Source organism: Pagrus major, chromosome 17 (assembly GCF_040436345.1).
Source record: "Pagrus major chromosome 17, Pma_NU_1.0".
In the NCBI taxonomy this organism is placed as follows: domain Eukaryota; kingdom Metazoa; phylum Chordata; class Actinopteri; order Spariformes; family Sparidae; genus Pagrus; species Pagrus major.
Genome location: NC_133231.1, coordinates 13,751,777 through 13,764,503, shown reverse-complemented (window position 1 = coordinate 13,764,503; position 12,727 = coordinate 13,751,777).

Sequence of the window (12,727 nt, the reverse complement as noted above, 5' to 3'; positions counted from 1 at the left end):
TCGTAATGTTTTCGTGACCTTAGAATTAGTCTATTATACCCACAGGTCGCACTGCCATGTTTCTACAGTAGCTCAGAACAGACAAACTGGACTCTGGCTCTAGAGAAGGCCTTTTGCAGCTTTTTTGTGTTTTTAGCAGCAAGGTGAAGTGAAGGGTGTTCAATCTGCAACGTCATTGCCAGAAGCCACTAAATCCTACATGCTGGACCTTTTAATGCACCTCCAGTGCACTGGAGTGGGTGCCAAAAGACACAGTTACACAAATTATTTATATCCTCTTTTTAGCTGTTAGCTGCAGTAAAGCTGCTGTAAGCGCTGTCGTCGTTTTTGCTAACTTCCGTTTTGCAGTCGGCAGTCCCCTCCCTCCTCTCTCACACTTGCACGTCTCCTTTCTTTTTTTCAAGGAAGCTCACTTTGCCTCTTTCTTTTCTTCAAGTGTTTTGCCTGTTTGGTAGTATAAGTCGTTACCTTGAGCGCTGGAATTGGTAGCTTCCCTGTTCCGCCAGTCCGCCAGAACAGGAGGGTCCTGCCCTCTGAGCAGACAGGACCGCCTCTTTATGGAGTACTCTGTCCTGATTGGATAAAATGGGCAGGGATACCAGAAAATACATTTTCTTTTACTGCATGAGCAGGAGGAGGAGACACATGGGTTACTGACAAAACACTGTATAACAGTGATTACTGTTGGAATATAGAGTTATTTAACACTTAATTAATAAGAAAATAATGCTTACAGCAGCTCTAAAGCAGGCTTGAGGTTTAGATAAATGCTTTTGTACATCAGTTGCCTCCAATTTAACACCAGAGTTAACGGTATGTTTATAGTCTTTGCCATCATGTGCAGAGACATACTAGCATGAGATTACTTTTAAAACTTTATAATAAAAAAATAGAAGAGCACGAATAAGCGATGCTCATATGGTATTACAGTATATGTCTGTAATCCATGTTGACTCATGAGTAAACATGTTTTTAGACTAAAGAACACTGCCTGGTTCATTGGATGTATATTAGTTTAGCCCAGATGATACAGATGCAGTAACCGAACCTTTTTCTATTCCAGGTGAACATTTATTCAGGAAATCTTTATTGCCAAACAGCGTAATGAACACACACTGTACAGTATGTTACAGTGAACTTCCTCCAAGTGTCTGAAGTGACTTACATCGCATTGTTTTTTCTCCTCAGTGTGCTTTGATGTTGTAAGCAGTGAAATGCATGATTCCTGTCAATCTGTGCCGATGTAGCATTATCCTGTAATCCAAAGCGCTTCTTCAGTCTATCGACGTGTAGGACTGAGTTATCTGACGAATCATTTCAGAAGTAAAGTAGATTTGAGCCTTTAAATAAGTCTTTGTTTCCAATTTCTGCAGCAGAAATCAATAGAACAAAAAGTTCTCAGTTGTATAAATAAGAAGTTTATGGAGTTGTTATAGATTATTTTAGAGTGATGTTCTCTAGTTGACTCTGATAAACATTATTAACATTTTTCTCAGTTGCTGATCTCAAAACTGTTCACTTATGTTGTTGGGTGATGCCATAAAATATAGTGTATTAATACTGGTCATGTTAAGTTCTTGTAAGAAGGGTTTGCCGTGTTTGGAGACGATATATTTGGGAGCGTAGGCGCAGAGATTTCAGTATTCGTTGATACTTCTTCTGATTTTTTTTATTGGATTTTTCCACACAACCATTCAGCAGGTAACAGGACAAACATTACTTCTTACCCCAAACTGCAGACATGAGTAAATCAAGGGTGTTCATCGGTCTGCTCAAACTCACCTCCTGCCGTTTTTAAGCCTGTATCTGTTACTTTAACTGTGCGTGGAAGTGATCTGGCTGGTGGGTTTTGTGATTCTGTTAAAAGATGGAAAATGTTTGTCTGAAAGCAGTTTTGAAAGAGCACAAAGACTGATGAAGGTCACAGTTGAGTGTTTTGGGAAGTAGAAATATGCAGAAGTGAGGGAGAAGTGTCTTGAAGGAGTTTTCTCACGAAACGGGTTCACTGACTGTTCAACAATAAGCCTGAAAGCATTTGCCTTAAGAACTTATTTTGCTGCTAATCACAGTTGGTGGTCATCTAATCTGTTGCTCTGTTCCCAGCTCTGTTATCTCCGGTCATGCGTCACTTCTATTGACAATCAGTGTTTTAAGGACACCACCTCTTAAATAGCACAACAGCAGTTTCAAAAGCAGTGGTCTGACAGAATGTATCTCACCGTCATCTTCTACATCATGCTGTTTTGTATGAATCGGTTCACTCGTTTAATTAAAGGGATTTTTTGCTTTACGTTCACCTCATGAGTGACCCAAACGTTTCTTTTCTGCGCTATCAGAGATTGAATGTTGGGGATTTGATGACAATATAAGCTCACAGTACCACAGTCTGTTTGTGACGAAGCAGCTAAAGCTCATTCTGATGTACTGATGTATTAAACAGTTGATTAAGTGTTTAATAAACAAACGGATTATACTCTGAATGTGTGGCTTCATCTTGTACTTATAAAGGGATGTCTTGATGTATCGGTATTGACAATAACATAATGTAATATTGATATTGTGTTAATAATAGACATATGATGATATTGTGTGAATATTCCAGTATAGATGTTGGGCCTTGTGGATGTTTAGTTTATCAGTTCATCTGGTTGCCTTTTCCCTATTCATTAAATGTAAGTGTTTTTTTTCTGTACACTTTTGTACAGTTATGGTTACAGACTCTTTCTCAACCTTCCTACACTCATATTTATTTGCCAAAAAAGCACATTAAACAAAGTAAAACATGAAGTTGACTGATAGTAGCAATATAGCATTTTTTTTTTTCAAATTTTCGATAGATTTCGCAGGAATATCATTATCATCACATTCATCCAACACTAAGATTAAAAGATTTAAGACTTTTATTGTACAGTAATATATAGTATATCAAGATGCTGATAGTGCACAGGTGTACTTTTGGTCACAATTAAAAGCCACTCTGAAATGTGCAGTTTCATCTTGATAAAGGACATTTATTATTATGTATTGAACTATGGACTTCACATGTAAAGGCTTCCAGATATACATGTTTTGGTCACAGGTGCCCCATGGCATTCCTCGTCGATCCGGAGCATCTTATACATGCTCAGTGACTTACACTTCTGGTGGGTATTTTGTGCAAGAACCAGGATATTTTCAGTTTCCAGAAATTGCCTACAGGTCCTTGCAACATGGGGCAATGCATTGTCATGCCGCAACATGAGGAGGAGATGGAGCATGAATGGTCCACCAATGGGTCACAGTTACAGTGTATTCACATTGCCATCAATAAAATGCGCCTGTGTTTGTTTGCAGCAGCTCTGGTGGACATTCCTGCTGCCAGCCTACCAAGTGTTCGCTCCTTCAAAACTTGTGTTATTGTGCGATAGTGTGGCCTGTAATTGTCAACTGTCCAAAACACACCTGTGCAATCATTTTGCTGTTTAATCAGCATCTTGATATGCCCCACCTGCGAGTCAAAGTATTTTCAGTCCCTGTCCCTGTTACAGATTAGAGCTTCATCTTGTTCTTTGTCATGTGGCACAGTCAAATTAAAGGTCAGCTTCAACTTTGACTGATAAAAAAAGTTTTCCTGTTATACTTTCTTCTTATCACAGGGTTACAGTCACCTGTAGTTTAATCAGCAAACACCTTGTCTGGTTTTCCTCTCGTCTCAGGCTGGCTGAAAGTACAATGTGCACCACGTTTATATCTGAACTGACATTCCTGATCTCTCTGTCATACAGCTGATATCCTCAGGCAGTGGCTCGCAATCTGGGAGATCACCAGACTCCAGATATAAGAAAGAATTGTTATTAATTCAGGAATATGTTTTCTCTTCCTTTTAAGAAAAAATGTATACTTTTATCTCTTCAGGCCTGTTAAAATCCTGATCTGGTCCTGTACTACTCACAACTCCTGTCCACAATAAAGCCATAATCTGTGTGAGGGGTCACGTAGACATTTCCACAAGCCAAAAAGGTTGAGACCCGCTGTCCTAACACATTATGATGGAAATGAGAAAAATGTCTCCATGTTGTCACTGATCGACCACATTATACATAGCCTAGTGTTCTTCAATCCTGTTCCAGTGAAAGACACTGTCACAGCCTATTGATTGGTCAAATATGACACACCTTTCTCCTTTATTTGAGATGCACTACCACAAAGCTACCAGCAGGGGGTGCTGCAATACTGTAGCACACAGTCTGTATGTACTTTTATTTCTGTCTGATTTTAACATCTTCATACTTCAACCAGGGGTGTCTTCTTTGAACAATTTTATGGATTTAAGAAAGGGGAAAGTAGATTTTATAGAACAATACAATCCACAGGAGTGAAACACATCTGCACTCCAACAGCAGTAGTAGTAGTAATAGTAGTAAGTAGCACAATATTAAAGTAATGTACCATAAATGGATTACTTTACATTACTTTTGGATTACTTCAATACCAAACATATGCAAATAAAGACTAGAGAAAAGAAATATCACTTAAATGACTTTGATTGAATCATAATAAGTGTTTATTTCATAAGAGCTTCAGGCTTCACTTCAGACCAGAATGATGTTGTGTGAGACTGTCATGTGTGTATGTGCATGGTTACAGACTAGTATATCTTTATTTCAATCAATTATTTCAGTAATCACCTTGTTTACTGAATGTATCTGTAATCTAATTACATCTTTTCCCCCTGTAACTTTACCTGAATCGATCCTTTTTTTTGTATCTTGATTGCGTAATATTCTGTTTCTCCCTGAGCTTGACTATTATAAATCACATAATGACAAAGAAAAGCAGCAGATCCTTGCATTAAGAAGCTGGAACTAGCAAATTACTGAAATAGTAAATCGATAATCAAAATAGTAAGCAATTAATTCCATTTCAATCAATAGATTAACATTGTTCGTGTAGGACTTTCATTTATCCCCAACCAATCTATATTCAGTCACTGAGTTCATCATTTATTTATGTTGATGTTGATAACATTACTAACTGCACAGCACAGACAGCCTATAAGGCATTATGATGAAAATATTCATGGTGAATTTCCGTGTCTGACTTTGCAACAAAAAATGAGGTAGTTGGAACAAAATGATGAATGTTGACCTGCACCACACAGGTTTGCCATCTCGTAAAGACACTTTGCTCACAGGCGTCCAGCTCTCCTTCTCTTCCTCTCTCTCTTTTGTCTCCATTCTTTTATCCTCCAGGAAGAGACTGACAGCAACACTAACTAGAATCGGCCTGATCAGATTAGACCATCGCTACCTTTCTTCCACCTATTACATTCATGCTTCCATTGATTAGCTCAGCATCCATGCGACTTTCATGCTGCTTCCATCCCATTCATCTATCTGTCTGTGTGTGTTTCAGCTCAGTATACTGAGTGATACATACGCACAGGAAATTAAACTTTGTTGCACACACACACACACACACACACACACACACACACACACGAGAGTGACTGGCTGCTGGACATTTTTGCCTAAGGACGAGATCAAAAGATTAAGACTATAACTATAAACCTACAGGATTAGTGCAGAGTAGCAGACAGTACTTTTAAATACAATTTGTGCTGATTGTAAAAACTGTAATTAATCATAGTTGACTGTGTCAGAACAAATGTGTTGCAAACAATAAAGATGTTTTTGAAGGGGTGTTGAGCATTTTTATTAGCGAGTTTTGTTCTTTTCATGGGTCCTCAGAGAGTGATGTGTTGATACAGCGTGACGTAGCTCGGTGCATACAGAATCACAGTCACACTGCCAAAGTTACTGTAGGGTCCAAATCCAGCTGGGGCCAAAACAGTAAAAATGTACGCAGCTCAGAGAAGCCTGGGATGAAAGTATTCACCAAATAGCATATATTATAAGATCATATTGAGGGTCTGAAAAGCCCAGTTGGTCCAATTAAAGCAGCACCAAAGCAGGCGGTACAAGCCAAGATCAAGTAATTAATACACGTATAAAAAATCCTCTCGTGACAGTGATAGAAGCCAATATAAGTGAGTTAAGAAGAAATACGAGGTATACTGAAAGCAGGTTGGTTTTTGGTTTCATTCAGTGTCAAACAAGGACAAAGAAACAGAGTTTCTCACTCATTTCTATTCTGAACTCTATTCTAAACACGTCACTGTTTCCTTGATTTTGATTAAATGTGATGGAAATGCTCTCTGGGCTGATCTAGATTTAAATAAGCGAATGTTATCAACCGTTCAAACCTGTTATTAAGTTTGACAAATGCCAAAGAAATTCTAAAATATGTGTTTTTCAAAATCTCCTGTGTTGACATTTTATGTTGCAAGACTCACGTTTGTTCCAGTTTTTTTTGTCAAAGATGTGAAAAAGTACAAACTGTTCGTACAATTTATGCTTTAGGAGTGAACACTTCATGGAGCCTTTGTCCACTATCTATCCAGTTTACAGGGGGTCTACAATTGTAGAATACCAGAAAGTTATTACTTGGAAATGTCTCAGAGGATCAAAGTCTGTCAAAATACACCATATTTATCTCAGAGTTGGTGATACTGAACCGACTATTATCATATTTGTTTGTATCCTTTTTTAACCATGGCATACATTACATTGTGACAGAGCAAATATTGTAATACCAGAGAAATGAAATAAGATTAACTGGAACACAATATTCTTTTGAGTTTAATTAGCTTCTTGACACAGAGTGCCAATAAGTGTGCCTGACTTGATTAAATAGGTTTGATTACATAAAGGTTATCAGTGTTATCACATGAAGGAAATGTGGAGCTTTTTGAATATTATCAAGAAAAAAAAAGAAAAGAAAAGAAAAGAAAAGAAAAGAAAAGAAAAGAAAAGAAAAGAGAAGATGAAGAAAAGAGCCGTTCAGGTTGATGGACTGAGTGCCCCTGAGGTATGATTACAGTGTTTTCAAGTCAATTGTCTCCTGTCCTCCACTTCCCTCCCCACAGGCCAGGAGCTCAGGACAAGTCACAGCAAGCACAAATGTTAGCCACCTGCCAAATGCTTCTTGGACTGTGGCTGCCAGCTCTGTCAATTTGGCTAGCTACTCTGGCAAAAAGTTACCTTTTGCTCAACCAGTATTTCCTTTTCAAAAACGTATCGTACAAACTTAATTGGTCTGGAAATCACAAATGCATATTTTATCTTCATGGATTAGAACGCTATTATTGCTGATTAGGATGCCAGTCATGAGTAAGAGAAGTCTAATTTATGGTGAGTACTTGTTTTTAAGCATTTTACCAAAATACAACCAATAATTTGTTTTTCCCGTGAAAAGTGTCTTTATTACTGGATGCAATGGATGCAGGATACACTTGCTGTCAGTCGCTTGCTGGACGTTGGTCACATGGTGTAATATTCATGGTTAGTGTCTTCAGGACTGGAAAAACAAGAGTTTACAGTCTTGCTTGCAGCTCTGTGAGGCTGTAGACAAAGTTGTTGTTTTATCGTTTTGAAATTACAGGACCCCAAAATGATTGGCATTGGCATCAAGAGTGAGTGGATAATGACTAAATGTTAATTATTAAGTGAATTTACCCTGTAATTTCAGGATAAATCACCAGAGATGCACCATCTCATTTTCAAGTGTGTCCTCAGACAGGAAAACGTGAAAATTAACAGACTTTTAAACAAAAAATAATATATAAATAATATTAATGATAATTTAAAATACAAAATTAACTTAACAATGAACACACTAACATCATGAAGAAGATACACTTAGGGATTCTTCTACAATCCTTAACAACCAACACATCTGTTACAAATGTATGTTAAATTAATCACAATGACAATGCTAACATGCTAATGTTTATGAGGTATCATGTTAAGCTTGTTCTCCATCTTAGTTTGCCACATTAGCATGCTAATGTTTGCTAAATAGGACTACAGTTGGCACATTTCAGTAGGTTTTTGAGGAAATTAGTCATAAACCAGAGTGCTGGACATATTGACATTTTGCTACATAAAACATTAAAGAATCACCAGAAGTTATAATAAAATTATCAACAGAATGAATGATAATATCTAACATCCACTAACTAACTAACACTAACATTCCCCTGGTCCCCAAACCACTAGCTGCACGGCTAACTGAGCTAACTAGCTAAGGGCAGCTACAGTTAGCAGCAGTTGGTAGTTACTCTGGTGGTATGCTGTTCCCTATTTGTTTTGAGTATGAATTTGACAGGTGGCCAATCCTCACATATTGCACCTTCAAGTTATGTAACATAAGTAACATAACTTACATAAATAACATAATGAAAGTTACCAAAGCAACATGGGTAAACTTCCGTAAGTAACATAGTTATTTTAACTCAAAGCATAATCTTTTCCTAACCTAACCTCATTACATATAACATATTATTACTCGATCATGTAGCCCTTCAAGTGCAAAATTGATGCTAGAGTGGAGGGAAGAGTATCATAGTTTGAAGCTTAAGGTCACTGACCAAGCTGCCATGTTGGAAGCTGGTACATGTTGTTCCATATGTCAACCTCATGGTGACGCTGGAGGAAAAGTCATTGGGATTCGTCCCCTTGGGACCATGAAAGGCTGCACGAAATTTCATCTTGAGATATTTCAGTCTGGTGGACTGACCAACTAACCCACAAACCAACATCATCATTCCTAGAACCATGCTGGTAGCAGGGCTAAAAATGGCAAATGCAAAAAACAGTCTGGCTCTATGGCTCTGGACAACAGTCTGTGCAGGCTGTGGCCTTGCATCAGCTCTTAAATAAATTACAGTATTTCCTGAATAACTCACCTCCATCCATGCATCCCACCATGAAAAGTTACATAATGTATCATGCCCTTAGGAGCCATCAGGTTAGCGGTGCTTTGGGAACGGCTGGTACCAGATGACACACTGGCTAATAACTGTGACTAGTTGGACTAATCAGTAGGCTGCGGTCACTTCAGTCCATTGCTGCCCTCATATTAACCTGCTGCTTGTTATTAACACAGAGCTCAAGAGGAGTGTGTGTGTCTGTGTAGCAGAAAAAAGGTTGAGATTTACAACATGAGGTGTGTGTCAACGTGTCTAAGTTCTCATGTATGAGTGCGTGTGTGTGCACCCTCGAATGTGTCAACTATATTTGAACTTAACCAGGTCCCTTTTTGTGCGAGCTTACAAGACAAACAAACCATGTTTCTTCTGCTGGTTTAAATGCGGCTCATTGTGCATGTGTGAATGACACGGTGATCTCGGCTGTCTGTCACTGTGGCAGAGTGCTAAGCTCCTCGCCATGGGTTGTCTCTGCGTCTTATAAATGTAGGGCAGGGGGTTTGTGTGTGGGGTGTGTGTCAGTGGGTTTATGTGTGACAGGGAAAGAGCATGAAAAATGTATGTAAAAAAGTAGTATGTTTGCCATTTGCAGACTTTGTTTGCTCTGTGTGTGTGTGTGTGTGTGTGTGTGTGCGTGTGTGTGTGTGTGTGTGTGTGTGGCTAGCAATAAAGAAACCCTCAGGTGAAAGAATGTGTAGTGCAGTATATGGAAGTCCCCTCTTTGATTGGTAGATTTGGCTCAAGGATGCAAGTCCCGTCTTGGCAATGTGTTTTGTTTTGTTTTTAAAAATCATAAACCACATTTGCAGTGATATTAAGGAAAAAGACCTTAAAGCTAATATTATATTCTATTTTTTGTTTTTTCAAAATGACTAGAGAAAGAGGTCCACACTTGGTGCTGTATAACGAGAGTCCACTGTTGGCAATGTAGGGGTGTTTGTGTGTGTGTGTGCAAATGTCTGACTCAACAAACAGAATCAAATGAAAATTTAAAAAACTCATATTACTGAATGTCGCAGAAGTTGCAGTTTTTTTATTTCTTTCAATTTCTTCGAAGAGACACTACTTTTTGATATTAATAACAGTAGTAGGAGAGAAATTGCTGCTCTCTCACTCGTGCCGATTGATACCTTACAATCAATATTCCTCTTCCAACCCAGTTCGAGCTTAAACATGCGCTTGTGTCAACATAAATGAGAGGGTTCCTGTTTCCTGGGAGAAATCCTTTGCTGCACAGGAAATTGTGCTTTCTGTGTTTGTCAAAGCGACAATGGCCACTTGTTTGTAATAATTATAGGAAGACAGAGGAAATGCGACAGACTGTGGTTGAGTTTGATCACTTTTATTATCACAATACGTCGGTCCAGTGCAAACAGCAGCGCTGCTTATCACAGACAATGACACCAGAATCAAAGAAACAGCTGCTACTTGGATTATCAAGTCAAAGGTTCCTGTCTGAGATGGTGCTGTGCAAAAAGTTGCATCATGCAGGAAAAGTATGCATGGAAACGTGTCTGCATACAGTTTGTTATATAAAAAAGAAATGGTGTTTTGTGTGCGTAACACTTCCCTAAACCTTCTCAGTGTCAGATTGAGTATAATTGGCTGTCAGAGTTTTTACTTTTTATCCATACTGTCTCGCCACAAAGTCATCCAGTGCTTAGTTTATATATATTATATATACAGATCTGTCACATATCAACTGAACGCACACACAGTGAGACAGCTGATCTAAACTGCACAGATTTTTCTAATTCCTGCAGTGTGTTATTCGGTAAAAATGAAGATCTCCCTACTCCACGTTACAGACTTGTATGTGAGGAATTAGGATGTCTGGGAGATTTGATTTATTTACTCATGTATTAAAGAGTTTTTGATGGAGTAATGCTAAAATCTCATCTAATCTGACCTCTTGGGAGAAAGAGTACCTGCGGTAAACACAACATTTGCTGCAGTGGAAGGACTTGAAAAACTTTATGAAGCTTCACAGTCGGACCATATGGCGCTGAGCTGAATGACCTATGGATCAACTCTTCCATGTGACTGATACATTTATTCAACAGAGCCACAGTTGGGACGGACAGCGATGGTGGAGAGGTAGACAGACGGAGGATGAACAGATTAGGAGTAGGCTGAAAAAGAGAGGGAGAGGCAGGAAGAGAGCGAGGGGGAATATGAGGAAAAAATGGATAATAAAAGGGAAGGATAAAGATGGGAACAGAGGGGAGACATCACATGAAATGAACAGATGACAAAAGGGACATGCAGGGAGGACAGCAGCATGGTTCACCCATCGGGCAGGTCTTTAGGTCCGCTGGCCTGTGCGTCCCCGGGGAGGAGCTGTCAATCTAAATCCACTTGGGACTGCAGCAACTCAGAATACAAAGTAAAATAAAAAAAACCATAACACATTATCTTTCATATAACACATTCTAACTGCATTTGTTTTTGATCCAGCTGAGCCTAATTGGTTTTAATGTCATCTTTTATCAATATGATATGATGCACAACAAAATGAATACAGTTGCTTAGTCATTTTCCACTCACTGTGTCATTGATTTGTTCCCAGGATGACACATCACCATGATCCTATTTATTTCTTTGTTTGTTTGTTCATTTTTCCAGACCTGAGAAATGCCGCCAATAGTGCAAATATGGTCTTAAATATCATGTTTAAAATAATAGGGCCTGTAGATCTGAAATCTATCTGTAATCTATCTGAATTAAGCAGGTAAGTCTTTGATTTATTCTATTAAAACACCACAAGCATGGCTGTAAAACGCCCTGCTACACAGAGACTTGGGAAAGCTTGTTTTGGGCATTATTTTATGCACGAATTTCTGCCTTTGCATCAATTTAAAGTGGAAATGTTTTTATTTATGTAAAGAAAACACTCCCGGCAGCAGCTGACAATTAAAACTATAATGGAATATAATGCAGTATGGCTCTCAGGCAAGCGGTTTGACCTAAATAAAAGTCCTCTGCTACTTTCATGTTGTTGGTTTTTTTGGGTGGGGAGAAATGTAAGTGTTCTAAATATTAAGGTAAACCTACATGTCCCCTCTAGCCCCCTTGAAATACAGGCCTATGCTGAGGGGGACGTGAATGTCTGTATCAAATTTCATGGCAATCCATCAAAGAGTTGTCCAGAAATGTCACTGAAAAACTAGAGCTAGAGGAAAAGTAAGGCTGTCACCAAAGTCAGCAGGATTTATCGTCTGGTCATCATGAACATCTGTGACAAACAGACATACAGTTGTTGAGATATTTCACAAATGAACAAAATTGTGGACAGCAGAGTTGCACTAGAGGAAGAGTCAAGTAATGACAGATGGCAGATGACTTCTTCCTCTGACCATGAATGTCTTTATATAACTTCTTGACAATCTATTGAATAGTTATTGAGATATTTTAGTCAGAACCAAAGTGGTGGACTGACCAACTGACAGACCAACATTGCTAAAAAGAAAGGACATTTCAGACAACTTCTGCATAGGCTGTCAAAAAGTGGCCCAGCTCAGGAAGGTAGTCCTGATATTTAATTGAGTATCAACTGACAACAGCTCCACAACCAACGAGTACTCTTATTATACAGGATAACCACAACAGAAGAGAGCCAAAATGAGAAAGGAAAGACATGAGCTGACTTTTAGAGATATCATTATATCAGCGCAGTGACTGTTATCTAGGTACATCTGACCATTTATCTTGATATGATTTTAGGTCATAACGTCCGGCCCTGATTGCAGACACACAGTGACACAGTGTCTACATCAGCTGTGTTTGTTCAGTGTGTGGTCTGCTGCAGACGGGCAACAGATGAACGGACGACAGACGGACAGGAAGGGAGGACGAGGCTGGAGGAAGAATGAGGAGGAAGGAGGGAGGAGGACAGAATCCTTATCCACTTGATTATAG